Here is a 17,773-nt window from a genome sequence, read left to right as displayed (position 1 = left end):
TGTTAGCTAACTGGTCTGCACCTGGCCAGAAGCAAGGCAGCAGCCCCCAGTTCTGCTCCCACTGACAAGTGATGTCACCAAAGCTCTATGGCTCAGTGAGCTCCCAGCACGCAGGCAATCAACACCTCAGCTCCTGGGGTTGAACAACCCTGCCTGTGTGAGACCTTGCATATTTGTGGTGCTGTAAGAACCATGTCCAATTAGATTTACATGGTAACTGTGCTGCTTTTTTTTCCTATTTTTTTTTGAAAGCATTGCATATTATTTATAGTTACAAAACTAAATTCTCACTTTCTCAGATCAGTTCCTGGTTTTGTCTGCCTCTGCAGTGCTGTGATGCATCTCCTGCCTTCTTCTACGGTGCAGCATCATGAGAGAGAAGGGAGGGGGGGATTATAACTGCTGTGTAGCATTCGTTTGCTAATTGTAATCCAAAAGCAGAGAATACAAAATCATAAACAGGACACTCCTTAGGAACTTACAAAAAAAAAAAACCCTGTAGATTTTTAAGAAGTAACTGAGTGAAGTATTCTCACATTCATTTCCCATTGCACAAGGAAAGCAGAGGAGCACAAATCTCTCTATTGCAGTACTGCAGTGGGGCTAACAATTCCACCAGCAGTATGGCACACAAAACACAGCCCTGGTTGCTCCAGCAGCCTGCAGCTTTAGGATGCAGCCCAACAACAACGGCCCCTGCCCGTCTCCTTAAGTCCAACAACGCTGCCTTCCCACTTCCTCTATCTTGCTTGTTCTGTTCCTTTGGAGGAAAAAGTTCCCACTTATAATTAAAAATTAAAAAAAAAAAAAAAAAAACTGCTTATCCTATAGAAACTGCCGCTTTGGCCAGAGTTCCAGAACCAGCTCAGGAAACAGGCAGAGCTGCCCTGTCCCACCGACAGACATGGGATCACACCATGAACCCACCCAGGGTTCAATTTACTCCCTTGTTCCTCTTCAGACACAGGAGAATATTTTCCAAAAATACACTTTACAAAGCCATCAACAGTCATTTGCACATAACCAGCACACAGAAAGCAATCTGACATTTCCAGGACATTCCCAAAAGAAGCTGCTGGACATATGTAAAGCACTCGCTGAGAAAGAATTCTTAAACTCATGAGCAGCAAATGAACATCCATAGCAGAGCAAAATGGGGCCCCCAAAAGCCAAACCTCAATCAGCTCCTGAGCTCAGAACAGCAGCCATGGGCAGGGCAGCAGATGTTCTTCCCACCCCACACGTGAGGAAACACACTGCAATGCTGATGCTCCCTTCAGGCTTCTTACTGAAATACATCGGCCAGCAACCTATGAGTTATAAATGGACAGGAGTATTCTTTACCTGTATTCCTCTTCTAATGAAGTGCACAGGGCACGCACACATGAGTGTATGTACCACATACAGGGTGAGTAAGTAAAGATCACAATTGATTCATTGCTTTTATCTGCAATAAGGGCTTTCAGAGGGTTTTCACCTCAAACCCAGATTAATCCTGATCAAAGCGCGCTCATAATGACAACACACAATTTCTCTTCTCTACGATTTATTTTAGTTTACTGCAGTAAAAGTGTACCTCACAAACACGGCTGTGCTCCTCACACACCACTTCCCCCATCCCACCCAGTGCTGCGGTGCCGGCCACCCTCCAGCAGCAGCCCAGCAGGGGGGAAGTGAGAAAGTGTTGAGAGCTGTGCCCCAGCTTCCTTTCAAATGAGGAAATTGAAATTGAAAACCCATTCTGCTACTGGAACTTGGGGTTTTTTTGACTCAGCCCCAGAAGTTCAGAGGAAACAACGGAGAACCAGCTACAGACAAGAAGCCCAAGGAGGAAGTTTGTTCTCCCCCAGTGTGTCCCCATTTCCCTTCAGCACGGCTCCAGCAGCAGGTCCTACCTGAAAGTAATGTAACAGATGGACCAGGGCTGACACGAGCCAGGTGCTAAGAACACCTGGCATTTAAAATGATCCCTTTACTGCCCATTGCCATTTATTTCAGCTGCCCATGAGTAAATCCCAGTGACCTCAGACTGCTCCCAACCCAGCTCTGATGGCTGCTTCCACCACGCTTGCTACCCAGCCCAGCAGCATCTGCACGCTCCATTTGGCTTACACGGGCAGAACAGCGCCTGAATGAAAGTCAGACACTGCTAGTGCTTTGCTCAGCAACTGGTTCTGAGAAAGACATTTTAAAAAGAATGCCCTAATACTAAAAAATTGTATTCCATAGAAATAAAAAAGATATCACAAATTAGACATTATGCACCTAATGACTAAAATCCAGGATAAATTACAAACTAAGACCTTCTTACTGAAATATTTTCTTCAATTCACTGGAGCGCTGATGTTATTGGTCATAACAAAACTCCTCCCAGAGAGAAAAGTAACAAGTTGCAAGGAGTCACATGTAGGCTATTTCAACATTTATCTGCCTATAAAAGACTAACGCTCCCTCCTTCCCCAATATAAAGTACGCACTGTAAGACCTTAGGACTTAATCAAAGTCCTTTAAACACATTTTAATATTGATTACAGTACAAGAGGACACTCGTGGTCAACTACAAGGCAATGTTATCAAAAGGGAATTTATGACTATACTCGCTGGGAATCTCAGAAAGACATGTTTCCTTAACTGTGGGATGAACAACAGCACCCAGGCTGAGCAGTACTGGCTCACGCATCACGGAGAGCAGAGGACGACACAGAGCCCCGTGATGGAAGCAGACTGAAGGCAGGACACGAGGAAGGCAGCTGGGAACACCTCACACAGCTGAAGCCCTGCACGCTGCCGGCACTGAGCTCACACCCAGGCAGACATCAGGCAGCACGCAGGCACTACAGAGTGAGGCTGCCACAAACAGCCACATCCAGAGACACCTGTCACCTTCCTCTTATGTACACCTCAGTTATAGCCTTGGAAGTCTTTGTTATTTCTGTACTAACTACAGCATGTTACTTAATCACTTAGCTCTAAGTCAAAAAACAGAAGCTAAACACACCCTGCTTGTTCCTTCTGTCTAATTACAGGCCAGAAGCTGTGCTAATGCTGAGATGAGGATTGCAGAACAGCTGCTAATGCATAGTGCCATGAGCTGCAAGGAGGCTCTTCAGAAAAGCAGCAGCATTGCAGCCCTGAGCCAACTTTGACGTGGCTTTGTCTCTAAACCACAGACAGACTGGAGCTGCTGAACTCACACTGTGCCATAAAGAGCAAAACAGCAGCCTGGCTGTCACAGAACACCAGCTTGAGTTGCATAGAACATTACTGAAATCAGGCTACACAAATCACGTTCCTATTTGAAAGACACATCTTACTAAAAATCCGTGTAATAACTACAAGCTGCTGAGCTAAAGCAATGCCTCCATTAGAGAAGGAACGGCAACCCCACATTCCTCTTCAACATTACCCTTTCATCTGTCTCTGCAGAACCTGGAGGAAATGAATTCACCTTTTGAGTCTTATCTTCTTAACTCTGAAGAGATGAGGCTCAGCTAGAGTAGGAGCCCACAGATGATGTGCAGTGAGTATCACAGCATAAAGTACTCGCCCTGCTGTCTGTTGTGTGTATTAAGCAAAGAAAAACACATGCAGAATGAAAGATGAAATGCACTGCAGACCACCACGGCAGCAGCTGGCGCTGTGGGACAGAGCCGGGAGCCTCCTTGGGGCGAATGAAGGAAGGCAGGGCAGGGTATAAAGCAAAGGGCAAAAACAGCAGAAGTTTCTTCAAATGATTGGCAAATCTCTCTGGAGATAACGATGAAATACTTTTTATCATGAAACGTTTTATACCATTTTTATTAAAGGTGTTTTTTTTTTTTCCAAGTGAAGATGGCTCTTTAAAAGACAGGAGGAAATCCCGAATTCCTATTTTACACTTTGAGAGCAGAAGGCCTTTTGTCAGCACTGCACACAAGGCACGTACCTCGTGGCCTAAGGCAGAAGCTGCACTTCCTCATGTTGATGCAGGACGATCTGCCTGCAGAACGGTTACAAACTACTTCACGCTGTAACATCCTGTCAGGTTAGCAAATCATCATCTTGAAAGTTCGCAGATACTCACTTAATAGAAGATGTGCTGAGCAGAGCTCAGCCTGCGAAAGAACAGCCCTCCAGATGGTGCCTACCAGCAGACAGCCCTCTGCAGCACAGACACCTCCAGTCCCACCTCCCACACGGCCTTCATCTCCAGGTCACTTAGTGTAAACAAACGGTCCTGGATTGATAAACATACGTATATTTCCCATAGAAGTCCCAAAAGACGATCTGAACAGAAGCCCTGCTCAGTGCTACATTTCATTCCCCTAATACAGCAACCAAACCCTCCCAAGCCATCAGGCAGCCGGGTGCTTTTCCAAACAGATAAACACAGCTCTATCACAGACATTCAGACTGAGGGAGGAATCTCCGGGTGAAGTGCGTCACCCTATGCTTTAAAGCCTTTACAACAGATTAAAAGTGATCGTTTCCATAAATTCTGCTACGTTAAGTCAAGGGCTTATTCCAACAAACACATCAGTAAGATTTCAATTTACACTTTTCATTTTTTGGTAATTCCACAAGGAACACCGTCTTTCCTCCTCCTGATCCCAGAGCCACTGGCAATTACACAGACACCCACATTAACAGAAGGCTGCGTTCATCTGTCTCTAGGCTAACACCTCAGCTAATTAGCTCTCCACCAGCACCTGCTCTTTCACTTAGCACAAACCACGAGGTAAGGATGCACATACATTAGGGAATGAAGTGCCTTCCCTGCTTACTCTTAATGGTGTTGACATTAGCTTCATTAAGAAAAAAATTAAGAAGCTTAATGGCTGCTTTACAAGAACCCCCAATGTCCCTAACTGCTGTAAGTAATGGCTTCTGGAAGCACAAATAACGTCCTTTAATGGCCATTAGAAACCAGTATTGCCCTCTTGCTTCCAGGCTGGTTCTTCTCATTCTTATTTTCCATTCTACATCTCTGGATAGAGGGAAATGTCAACGCATGATGACTTTGTCAACCACTGCAATTCAGAATACTTAATTCCAAAGCACTTATTTCACACAAGTATACCCTGTGCACACAGGTCTTACCACAGACCTGCCACACATCGTCCTCCTGCCCACAGGGGACCTTTTAAAAGCTTCCGGATCAGGATTTCAACATCTGGAAGATGGGATATCTTTGTAACAAACAAAAACCCACAAGCACTACAGCGTTTATTTATTTCACACCTATCACTAAGCATTAAACCTTCCCCAAAACTCTCTCTTTCTCCCCTGGAATTCTGCTTGCTTAATAATAATAAAACATTTCACAGCCTGTTTCTTCATTTAAATAAATAGAAAAGATTGCAGCATCCTCAGTTACAGCACAAAGCAGCAAAACCATTGGTGCATGTCCCACTCTGTAGGAACGTTCATACCCCTGTGTCCAGCAGAGGACATTTTATTTCCTACAATAAATCACAACAGCCTCAGAATCCAAACCATTTGCATGGACTCCCCCTAATATTTGCACAGCGCTTAGCACAACCGTGGTCTTGGTCCATGACCAAGCGTGTAAGGCAGAGAGCAATACAAATAAAGAGCTGCACACTGACAGGAGAGAAGTGGGCTTCTATGCTGAGCCAAATGCAAACACTACACTGTGCGTTTACTTTTAGTATTCAAAAATGGTTTCAAGTGGCTTCATCAGATTTCAACACTTCTGCACACCACAAAGCAGCCTCACCTCAGCAGCCTCTAAAAGGGCCCTGGGTCCCTGCTAACACCAGCAGAATAGATGACTCTTCTCACTGACATGCTTTACCCACCTCCAGCAAACGTAATGAGACCAAATGGTAGTGGACATCACATCATACATACGGAGATGTCTGAATCCCTCAGTTAAGCATGCTCACTTAGTGCAGTAATGCTGTTAAGCTTCCTACCAAGAGCAGAGCTGAATGATACACGCCGCTTCTGCAGCACAAAAAGACATGAGCCAACCCGCCTCACACATTTCAGTCTTCTCTGGAGATTTAAGCACTAAGGCTGCTCCAAAAGAAATACCTCCTATTTTATTGTGTTGGCCCACAATGGCAGAAGCAAATGTCGGTGGTATGGCAGCAGAGGTTGTACCTTCCCACCAGGCACAATTACAGTTTGTTGCCACACAACAGAAAGCAGCAGAGGGGCAGTCTGATAAAATGATGTCTGACATGGAAGTGAAGATGAAGGAAAGGTGTATCACTGGAATCCTACATGCAGAAAAAAAGGCATCCCTTAATATCAGCATTTGCTGAATGCTTATGGAGACCAAGCAGTGGATGTGAGTACAGCAAGGCAGTAGGTGGTGCATTTCAGCAGCGCCAATAGTGACAGTGGGGCACCTCTGCTGCTGCAGAGCAAACGGTCACAACTGCGTTGAAAAATAGTGTTCTGTTGCTGAGAATTCGCTCTACCAAACAATAGTACTGGTCTTTGTAACTATTGAAGTTTCTTTAAAAGAAAAAAAGAATATGAGGCATTACTTTTGGAGCAACCTACATACTTCTTTCCCTAAAGTAAAACTCGAATAGACTGAAAAAGTACGCAATCGGGGACCCGGGATCCTCCAGCAGGACGAGCCGCTCTCGGTCTCGCTCCGGGCCGCTGTGCAGGCACAAAGCGCGGCGCTCAGCGCAGCTCAGCTCTCGGCTCAGCTCTCGGCTCAGGGCTCCGCACGCCGAGCCGACCCAGCGAAAGCAGCACGGGCCTGACACCGCGCCGGCTGCCCGCACGAGGCACTCGGCGCAGCACGGCTCGCTATTACTTTCCGCAAGTTCTGCTCTTTCAGCCTTTCTCTTCCTTCGTTACTGGAACCGCCCAGACCCTATGGGGACCACGGTAAGTCGCTGGGTGCCATCCCGCGCACGGCGCGCCGCTCCGGCAGCGTTCCGGCGCGAGCCGCAGCGATGAAGCGGAGCGGATCGGGGCTCCCCCCGGCCGAGCGCGCCCCGGCTTCCCTTACCCTGCAGGCAGAGGTTCCCCAGGGCCGGGCAGACGGCGATCGCGGCGGCAGGGCGCCCTCACCTCGGGGCCCCTCACCTCCGGGGCGCGGCCGCTCTCGGCCCCGCCCGCCCGACCCCCGCCGCCGAGAAGGGAAGGGACGCCCGGCCCAGCGCTCACCTGCGGCGGCCGGAAGAGAAGCGGTAGTGGTGGACGGCGGGTCGGTACCGGGCGCTGCTGCTCCCTCCTCCTCCTCCTCCTGCCGTCTCCGAGGTGTCCGCGGGAGGCTCCGTGCGCGCGGGGCGTTGTGCGTCGTGCCCTTCCCGCCTCCTGGCGGCGGCGCGAGGAGCTGTGAGGCGGCGCGCGGGCTCCGCTCAGCCTTCGGCCCGGCGGGCTGTCAGCGCAGGCAGCCCCGCCGTCTGCCAGAGCCCCGCAGCCGCGCCGCCGTCACACGGCTCGGTGCGGCCATTGAAGGCTACGGGTGTCGCGTGGGCAGCGCTCGCTCCATCCTTCTCCTCAGGCCGGAGCCCCGCGCTCGGCTCGCCACGCGGGGAGCAGCGCTTCGCACGCACCGCAAGCGCTCCGGTCGCCTCTCACGCTCCCGTTCGGATATTGCAAATGGGAAGCGTTTCGTGAGACTGCCGACCGGGAGCGCTCTGTGGGATGGGGAATTCAAACCTAGTTCTATCAGTTCGTAGCATCGCAGAACCGCTCGAGGTGGAAGGGAAACTTTAAAGGCCGCGCAGGCCAGGATCGGGAGAGGGAGAAAAAGATCCTCTAGCAAAACACGTGTTAGAAAGAATTCCTCTTCAATGAAAGCTGAAGTAGATAACTGGATTAAAAAACCTGCAGGAAATGGAAAATGCATCGCTCTGAGATCATCAGTGGACTTATTTCAGAACAGCTGGACTTCATCACAAGTTTGTGGACCTCCCAAGCACACCAGTTCCTTCAGATCAGCTCCGTATACCCACAACCATTTGCTGTCCCACATGAAGATATAAAATTCTGCATGATTCAGTACTACTGATGCTGTAACTTTTTAACAGCAGCAGTTCCAGAACACCAGAAGTGCTATATGAGAACTGCTATGAAGATTAAACTGGATAACTACAACTCATTTCTAGCAAAATGGATGTAAACGCAAAAAAAGCGAAGTATAGACTTTAAGATACAATCCATTGGCTCCCACACATGCTACACACAGCACACACTTCCCCTTGTCTTTTCCTGCAGCACTGCAGCTTCCTTGCAAGCAGCTCTGCCTGGGCACCAGCCTGCAATTAATCATTTGTCTGTTGGCACCTTCAGACCCAAATAAATGACCTGCGTGCATGTGAGAGCTGTACATATGTACAGCTGTACAGTGTGATACTGTGAACTGTGTTATTCATGATTTTCAAGCACTTGTTTAGAGAAGTCCTACAAAAGGGGGAAAAAAAAAAAACCTCTTAAAAATGCAGGTATTGTACATCTAGGACCAGAGCACTAAACATGCATCTAAACCTTCCAGACTGAATCACAAATCTAGATTTATGATAGGTTATAGTTATTCAATTAAAATAAAATGCAACACATTAGCTGATGAGATCTAGCATGACAAAATTCAAACTCTTTTCCAATTTTCTATTTGAATTAGTTGTTGATGTGTTGTTTCTACCAAATCCACTTCCAGCACTGTTTGCAAATTGAGTTACAGAGCATTGCAGAGGTTTGCTTTGTACAATAAGGATGTATGCTTCAGTGTAGATTGCAATTGTAATTCTAATGGGGGGGTGCCTTAATTCTTAAGTCATTGTGGGTTGAATCTGCCTACAGGATATTTTCTTGCACTATTCATAGTAGAAAGAGGGGTAAATTGGGTCCCAATAAGTAACTTTTAAATAATTTTATTTGCAAAGACTTTCAACACTGAGGCGTTCCGTGGCTCCCATAAATGAGTCAGGTAGTGCTCAAGGGACAGTTGCTGAGCAGATGGCATTTAGGAAAGCGCGCTTTATCATGCTGCCTTTTGCAGCTAACCAAAGAAAAAGCAACCAAGACAGTCTTAACTTCATTTAGAGAGCAAGACGAATAGCTCAGGTAAATTTTGTGCTATTTCCTGTAAATCTGTGAGTTCAAAGATGTCTAATAATACCACAGTCCTGAAGCGGTTGGCACTACATGCTTAGGAGGAAAGGAAAGGGAAATTATTTTGAGCTGTTACATTGATATCATCCTCATTTTTGAGACAGTATTAGAATGGATTGCTGAAGACCATTACGTTTATGATGTTAAATGCAAAAATACTGCATCAGCTACAATAAAAAGAAGGTAGAATTTCACTACTGTTATGTAGCTTGCATTCCTGGGCTATTGGATCAATTTAAGGAACTTTTGGGAATAATTTGCTGCTTTTCTCTAAAACATAAAATCTACAGGAGTTACATGCATCTCTAGGCAAATGAAAAGCTGCTCAGGTTTCTTGTCACAGCTGTGATTTGTTTTAAAATTCTCGGTCTAACTGACTTGGAACCAAGGTCACATTTTCTACTGTTCTGTATTTTGTGAAAGTCAGTGGGACTTGGTTCTATAAAAGCAGCTTCTCCAAAGAAAACTTGAAAACCAACACAAACTCACAGCAATGTGAAACCATTGAAGAGGTCAGGATGGTTGTCAGTGGACCAAAAGAAGCACTACTGTAACAAAGGGGCTAATAAGCCAGCTTCTAAAGGAAATGAAGCACTTTGCAGTCCAAGTCTCACCACTCGATTTCTCCAGCTTTGCAGCCTTGGCTGCGAGGTTTGTTGACTTCTTAAGTCAATTAAGAAACAGAGAAGTATTTCCACTTCCTTTCTCTCTCATGCTTCTTTCTGCAGAGCAAGAATGTGCATCGTGCCCTAAAATCAGTGCTTGGCCAACGGCTAAAACCTTCCAGCTGTGCTCGTGGGTGTGATCAGGACTGCACCAAGAGCCACAGGTCAGACCCGTTTTACAGTGCTTCTGTATATTGAAGTTGGTCTATATTAAAATGTAACATTTTCTTCTAGAAATTGAATTGTTCACAACAATGCTGAGTGACAGCAGACCCAGTCTGTGCTTGCTGAAAAAACTATCGTGATGACCTTATTGAGGGGTCACTCCTCCTTAACTGCTAAGTTACACAAGGGAAGAAAGTAAATAAAAGGACATTTCTCTGTTTGGTACTGCAACGCTGCAGGTGGGGCTTCTAATAAAACTGACGATGTTATTGATTTAAGGAAAACAGCAAAGGTTAAATCATTTTATCATTGACTGTGAAAATAGCTAACTGCTCTCAGTTTGCACTTCCAGTGTCTCCACATTAGCAGCCACAAGGACATATTGGAAATCAAACAGAAAACTTTGGGTAAATTACTAAGGGCCAAACAGACCATGTGTATTATCAGGGAAAATTGCTTTTGCATGAGTTGTCCTAGAACAGGAAGTTGGTAGAGAGTCCACTGGAAAATATGGTTTTACTTAAAAAAAAAAGCCTGTTTTGAAACAATTGAAAAACGAAAGCGTGGGCAAAATCATCTGGTTAAATCAACATAGCCCCATTACATGGAGTTTTAAGGAAATAACTGACTTCTTGAACACTAGATTTAGGTGGTGATTGTGATTTTAATAGACAATACTCCTCCCCTTTATCCTTTATACTGAGAAAAACCTGTGCTTTGCTGCAAGTATTTGGCATTTTCAAGCATTTTAATATCATGATTATCTCAAAGCTGAGAGGGACTAAGATGATAGATGCTTCAGTTTTTTGTTATTTTGAAATCACAGAGTTCTGCTGTATCAAAAACTATGACTGTGTTGAAAATGGATTACATAAATTCTTAATTGATGCCAACTGGCAGCTGGAATGGACGATGGCTGAGGTTTCCTGTACAGGCCAGATGTGTCACAGAACTAGAGGAAGTGTGTAAAAATTGAAATATCGAGGAGGACGTGAAACAAGAAAGGGAAGAACTTCCTATGTGAGATCAGGAAAGTAAACATCAATTCTAATTTATGGCCTTTTACTGATGCACCAGCTCATCAAAATTGTTAACTGCAGTTTTCCTATTAACTACACTAACTACCAACTAGTACTTCCTTACTAAGCCACATTAGGATATTCAGACTCTCCCAGAGGTACAGACACAGTACCTCATCACACAGCCCAAGTACTCTGTTTTTCATGGGATTTTTGCCTGTTGATACCTGCAGAAAGAGAATTGGCATTATTTAATGAACTGCTGTTTTCTATTGTTGTTCTATTGTTATTCTATTGACCAGCACCCTCTGTACCAATGAAAGTCTGAATTCCTTCCCTTTTATGTTAATTCTTCAGCTTCCAGGTTCCTAACTTCAGTGTTTGCCAACGTACTCTGAGAAGTTTGTTCTGGTTTTGATAAAGCATCACGTGACTTTCCTCTCAAGAATGGAGAAATCCTTAATTGCTAGGTGCATTTAAATAAAGCTCTTTGTCTAGGAAGGCAGGTCCGGTGAGCGGAGCCACCCATGGCAGTCCCTGCATACACAGGGAGATGCCAGGCCAAGCACAGCCCCTGCTGCAGCAGCTCCTCTCTCAGGGGCCGGCAGCTCCTGCCCATTGGCTTCTGAACCCTGCTGATACTGTCTAAACTTTTTTTTTTTTTCCTCCAAGCACCACAGTTTGATTTTTTCATCCATACCCGTAGCTCTGGGATGTGGGATGTATGAGGAATGGAGGTGAAACTCAGCAGTACCAGAGAAATTCCTACTACCTTAAGTTCCTAGCACCTATGTACAAACATTATAAAGCAGAAACCTTTGAACTACCTTTCTTAGATGGAGTATGTTGCTTAGACACTGCACAGAAGTCATTCAGCAGGTGGCACACACTGCAGCTCTGACGTGGTTGAGGTTTTCAGGAATTGGACTGCTTTATTTTGTCACCTTTAGGGATACAAGTTAACATCATAACATATGTTTAGTAAGACACATTTTGGTATAAGTAAAATTTTTTCTATAAGTAAAAAATATTTTCTATATTACATTACTTTATAAATTATTCCCTTGCACTGTTAAAAATTTTGAAAAGGCAAACAAGCTAGCAATGAAGGAAGAAAGTAAGAAACATTTCCACCTGCTGCTGGATCAGCCATTGATTTTTCTGAGGATGGTTTTCTCATAGTTACTGATTAGCAGACAACCACAAATTAGTCTGATTCAAAATCTACTGCAATGAAGAAAAATATGAAACAAGCACCTCAAACTTCACCGTGCCTTATTTGCTGTGAAAATGACAGCAGTCCTGTTTGGAAAGGCCATAGGACAAGGGAAATACAAACAGTAACCACTACATGGTACTTCACATAAACTACAATATCATTGTAAATAAAGAAACAGAAATATATATATATTCACACTCTCAGGTGAAACAACCTGTTGTGTACAGACCAGTGAAGCAGATTTGTTTTTTAAGGTGGGAACATTACATTCAGAGAAGCTAATCTTCCTTTCAAATATTCCTTTCAAAACTCTATCAATCTTCACCTCAATTCCTGCCTCTCTGTAGAGGGCTGGACAGGGTCTGATAAATACCACGTTCACTACCAAGACTTTGCACCACAAAACTGAAGGCTGGCTTAACAATAAAAATATTAAAAAAAAAAAGGATTATAAGACTCAAGTTAGCAAGTTTTTGTTTATTTTTTTTTTTTTAAAGCAACCAAGGATTAAAACGGCATCTTTTAAAAGCCACCTAGCAGGAGAAAGCAGAAGCAAGACAAATTAGAATCAGCCTGATTGCTAATAAATGCCTTTGTAGCTGTTTATAGCTGCTGGGGAGCATAGGAATCTAACAGACTTCAGTGGTGAGATTTACTGCTCAGCTCATTCAGTACCTGGTAAGGAATGCTCAAGCAAACTGACTCACCGGAAGCCTTGTGGTGTCTCATCGTTTTCATCTTGGAAGGCAAAAAGATGGCATTCCTCTATAAGACTTTTACGTGGAGTATCTCCAAGATTTCTTCTATTCATTTTCTCTTGGTGTTCTCTTGCTTATTTGCATACACAAACGACTTTCAGGATCCCATCCATTTTTACCAACTCATTTGCAGAAAACAAAATGTATGTTTTTTCTTTCTCTTGCCCCGCTTCATACTCACATTCACCACTGGTTGGTGCGTAGGAGAACAAACAAATGGGAAGAAGCAATTATTTGAAGTAGTTACTGCAATGGAAGAATTGTATGAACTGTACCCCAACCGTGTCTGTGGTTGAGAAGTCTAATAAAGGCACCACACTTCTGGTAGAAATTAATAAAACGGCCATGGTCACTAGATAATAAGAGTTAACATCAAAACTATTGAAAATTAACTTGTCTAAATTTTTGTGTGACCTAAAACGTAGATTAAATTAATCTAGCACTATCATACTAAAATGCACAAGTAACTGGTTTTGGGCTACTTTATTCCTTTTTCAAGTAGATGCTCAAATTTTGGGCTTGTCAACCTAATAAGGCTATCTAACTTTTAATTCTTCTATTCCCTCTATTACTCAGAACAGCATTCCATTAAGTAACTCGGAGAGGATTCTATGTGTTGGATCATTTCTCTGGGGTCATCTCAAACATCCTAATCACCAACCTTTGAAGATCAGTAATTAGGCTCAGAACAAACTATTACTGGAAAAAGACCATTAACTTTAACAAAAGGAGCTCTGCAAGTGTGACAGATTTTAGGACCACGAAGTAAGGAAGCTGCTTTCAACTTACAGGTGAAGCCAGGAATAGCTGTCTATCAGAAGTACTGGTCAATAGCTCATGGATGTAGAGACAAGACACACTAGCACTTTGGTCACTGCAACTGGAAAACATTTCTGAGAAGCTATTTAACAAGCTCACGGAAGCACTACAGATTAGAAAACAAAGCTCTCATATGTTTTCCCTTTCAGGAGAGAGAAACACTTGCAAGACATAGCAGATTTGATTCTAGAAAATTGCATTTCTAAGCAAAAGAATCAAGTTGTAGGAACCAGCAGTGTAAGTAGTCACTAGTTTTTTCACTTTAACACTGGCTGGAATAATTAAATGTATTTTTTGTTGCAGCCCCTGAATGGGGCATTCCCCTTTCTAAAGTAATTGCATAGTTTGTTTGTTTGTTTTGCTTTGGAGTCACATGGTAACATCTCACATGAGTTTTAGCACCCACCAGATGTCAAGATGCTGACCTCTTTAACTTGATGTCCGTTTTCATGATAAGACCATTGTCTAACCACTTGCTCACATTACATTTAGGAAGCACACAAGATGACTCCAGACATGAAATGGAAACTTTCCATTTTTTAAGTACATTTAAAAGGAAAGTTTGCCACCAATTGGAAAGCTTTTTATTTTCAAAAGATTAACAAGATTATTTTCCTACAACTTCAAGACTGAAAATCCAAATTGTAAATTCTGAGAATCCTGCAAGGAACGTGGAGATAAAGAGTAAAGAGAAAAGAGAATCACGTCATGAGTCACAAACAAAGCTTGACTTACATTTCAGCTTCTTTTTTTGCCACACTGTAAAAGGATGGCTGTAAAAAAAAATAATAACTACACAGCTTTTTAAGAATAAAAACAATCTGAGCTACCTTTTAAAAATGCGAACAAACAACAACCAAACCACCAATCCGATGTCCCAACAGGAGGATGTGCAAGCATTTCAGCATCTCTAGGTGTTTTAGAAGGCCTGCGTTATCAAACTGACACAGCAAGGAAGAATTCAATACGTAAATACGTATATATCTTCCTACTGATTTATGCAAGGAATTGCATAATTATGTTATAATTAGTTAATAGAATTAAGAGCATAAACTCATAAAAATCAGCCATGCTTCAGGATTTATGCTAACAAAGTTTCCACCGAAGGCAACTGCCATTAACTTCTGTGTACATCCACAATGCCCTGCTCAGAATGCAAGGTTTGGACAACTCCAAACGGAACACAAGATTGGACAAGTTGCCTACATTCAGAACGGAGGGAAATTAAAGAAAGGTCATAGTAAAAAAAAACCTGTATACACGTATATCCTTACAACTTGTTCTCAGAATATTCTGCTTCAGCTCTCTTAAAGCGAAAAGCTGCAGGGCAGGCCCACCTCTGCAAAAGGTAGAGGTGCCCAGCAACCAGCGGGTGAAGCACCCAGACACTACAAAACCTTAAAGAGCTTTGAACACTCTGTTCTTTTCAGTACTGTGAAGGGAAAAACAGGGTGAGTGCCAAGAATGGTGATAAACTGCAGTAGTTAGATTAAACATTTATTTTTCATATATTCACAAAATCTTCACAAAAGTATTGAAACTCAAAAAGGAATTAGACTTGAGTCAAATACAGAGATGAAATGTACAAGACAAATGAGCAGGCAAACTAAAAGGTCTTGAAAGTATTTTACTTCAGATTGAAAAATGAACAGTTCAACTGTTCTGTTTAAATAAAGATTTGCAAGATATACAGTATTTTATGAATACAATGCTGGTCATTTGAGGCAATGTAAAATACCTCAATTCTTCCTTCATGCTTTTTTTTTTTTTTTTTTTTTTTTTTTTTTCTTTTAGAAAGATACTGTTTACCAAAAAGAAACTTGAGCAGTCCAGGAAAAGCTATTTTCCATTAAATTTATGAAAACCATAAATTGAGGCAAACCTAAGATTCCCAATGGAATCAAGATTATCTTCCCGCTACCACCACCTTAAAATTATCACATGCTTATTGGAACACTAATATCTGCACCCTAAGAGTACATTTGCTTTCAACAATGAGGGTGATTCTTTTAAAAACACTTCAGTGTGGTAAATACAGATCTTTGCAGGTACTTAGTTTTGGAACAGTTTTGCTAATAGCAGCTAACAATACTGGATTAATATAATTTATAAATAATTGTTCCCTAAGCGGTGAACATAAGTCTACACATTCACAATAATCTAAAACAAAATAAATACTGTGATTATGCATAATGTGGAATAACTTTTACTAGTTTCTATGAATAAAAGCTCAACGTCCTGTGGATAAAATTATCTGATCAAATTAAAATATGAATCTCTTTTTTAAATATTGTCAAATTAACATCACTTAAGCTTAGTGTTTGAGTAACTGTTAGGACTTTCCATACTTTTGGAATATATATATGTATTCTTTCCTTTTTGAAGTAAAACACTTTAACATTGAAAATGTTTATTCCTTTAAGTGATGACATCAGTTCTGGTCTTATTTGTGCTTTTTTTTTTTAACTTTAAAAATCATTGCACTCATTAGTGCCCATCAAAGGTCAGGTTGGTCTGTAGAATCCACAACTGTATACGTACTAAAAAAAGAAAAGCTAACACTACTTTTTATAAAAGCAACATCTCCAGAACAGCTGCATTAAATACAGCCACGTACGCCGGGTACAAACTTTCTCTTAAAAGAAACGTGTGAAAGTAAATGCCACTCAACATTTTAGCACTGAAGTGTCCCAGCCCCTTTTCCAAGCGATACCTGCAGTTACGCTCTGATGGGCGCTCGTGGCATGGAGCTCACTGCAGCGAGGCTGACGTGACTGAACCAGACAAATGCGCAGTTTGAATTTAGTGATCATTACTTCAACGAAGAGATGCTATGAGATATGAAAGGTTTGGGTTTTTAAGGCAATACAAAATATATTTCATCATTTGATTTTTTTTTTTTTAATAATAATTAAGTGTAAATACAAAAATGCCTTAGAGGGGAGTGAGAAAAAATACTTTAATTGTAAAATTTACTTAAAGCTTCAACAGTTATCATCTCCTACAGGAGTTAGCAAAAATATAAAAGACAAAAAAACAGACCTAGAATGGGGAGGGAAGGCACAAACAAAGAGGCATGGGATCCAAGCAGCCCAGGAATGCAAACGGCCTGTAGCAAACCGAGTTGTTTTGGTTTTGCTTTTTTAAACTAAGGGGGAAAAAAAAAAAAAGGAAAAAAAAAAAAAGAATCACCAACACCAACCAACCAGCCCTCCCCAAAGTGGCTTACATCAAAAAAAAGAGAAAAGAAAAAAAAGAGGGAGGGAGGACCACTAAGGGGAGGAAGAGAAGGGTGCAACTATAAAACCCCACTGCCCTGAAATGATGGCACTCTAGAAAACAAGATGAAAGTTACTTCTCCGAGATGACAAGCTCAGTGTCTACACAAAGTACAGCTACACTTATACAAATGAAATGTTTCATTTGTCACCATAAAACTTTCTTCCAGAGGAACAGCTTTTGCAGATCAAATGTTCTATTAAACCTTAATGCCAAGAAAAGAAATTCTGAGCAATATAACTAGTAATGTCTCTTTATATGGATGTTAAGATGACAATTCAGATTATTTTCCAAACTAATCCTGAGAAAAATTTATGTTTACAATTTAAACAGTAATGTTATGTAAAAAGTATTAACAAATCCACTATTACAAATGTCAGTTTTCCTATATGGTCATCTATATATACACAATAAAATGGTAAGTATATGCAAAAATAATAAAAAAATCATGCACAAATTACTTTCACGTTTAAAGGCTGGGTTTCCCTCAAAATACAATTTTTGCCTTTTTATTCTTTTCCTATTTTCTGTGTTTTGTTAACCACCCCTTAGACACACTGAGTACTACCCCTACAGGTCAGCATGAGCTGATGGGAAATACATTTATTTTACATTCAAGCTTTTATATCCTAAATGACCCTGTTGTAGCATATGACTTTTCAAATGAGCAGACTTTTTCCTTTTTTTTTTTTTTTTCCTTTTAAAATTTTTTGTTCTTTTTAATTTTTTTTTCTTTATTTTTTTTTTCTATTTTTCTTTTTT

The sequence above is a fragment of the Lagopus leucura genome, unplaced genomic scaffold, assembly GCF_019238085.1.
Source record: "Lagopus leucura isolate 7727_CA_CO unplaced genomic scaffold, USGS_WTPT01 Super-Scaffold_100017, whole genome shotgun sequence".
NCBI lineage: Eukaryota > Metazoa > Chordata > Aves > Galliformes > Phasianidae > Lagopus > Lagopus leucura.
Note: the sequence above shows the minus strand (reverse complement) of the source record.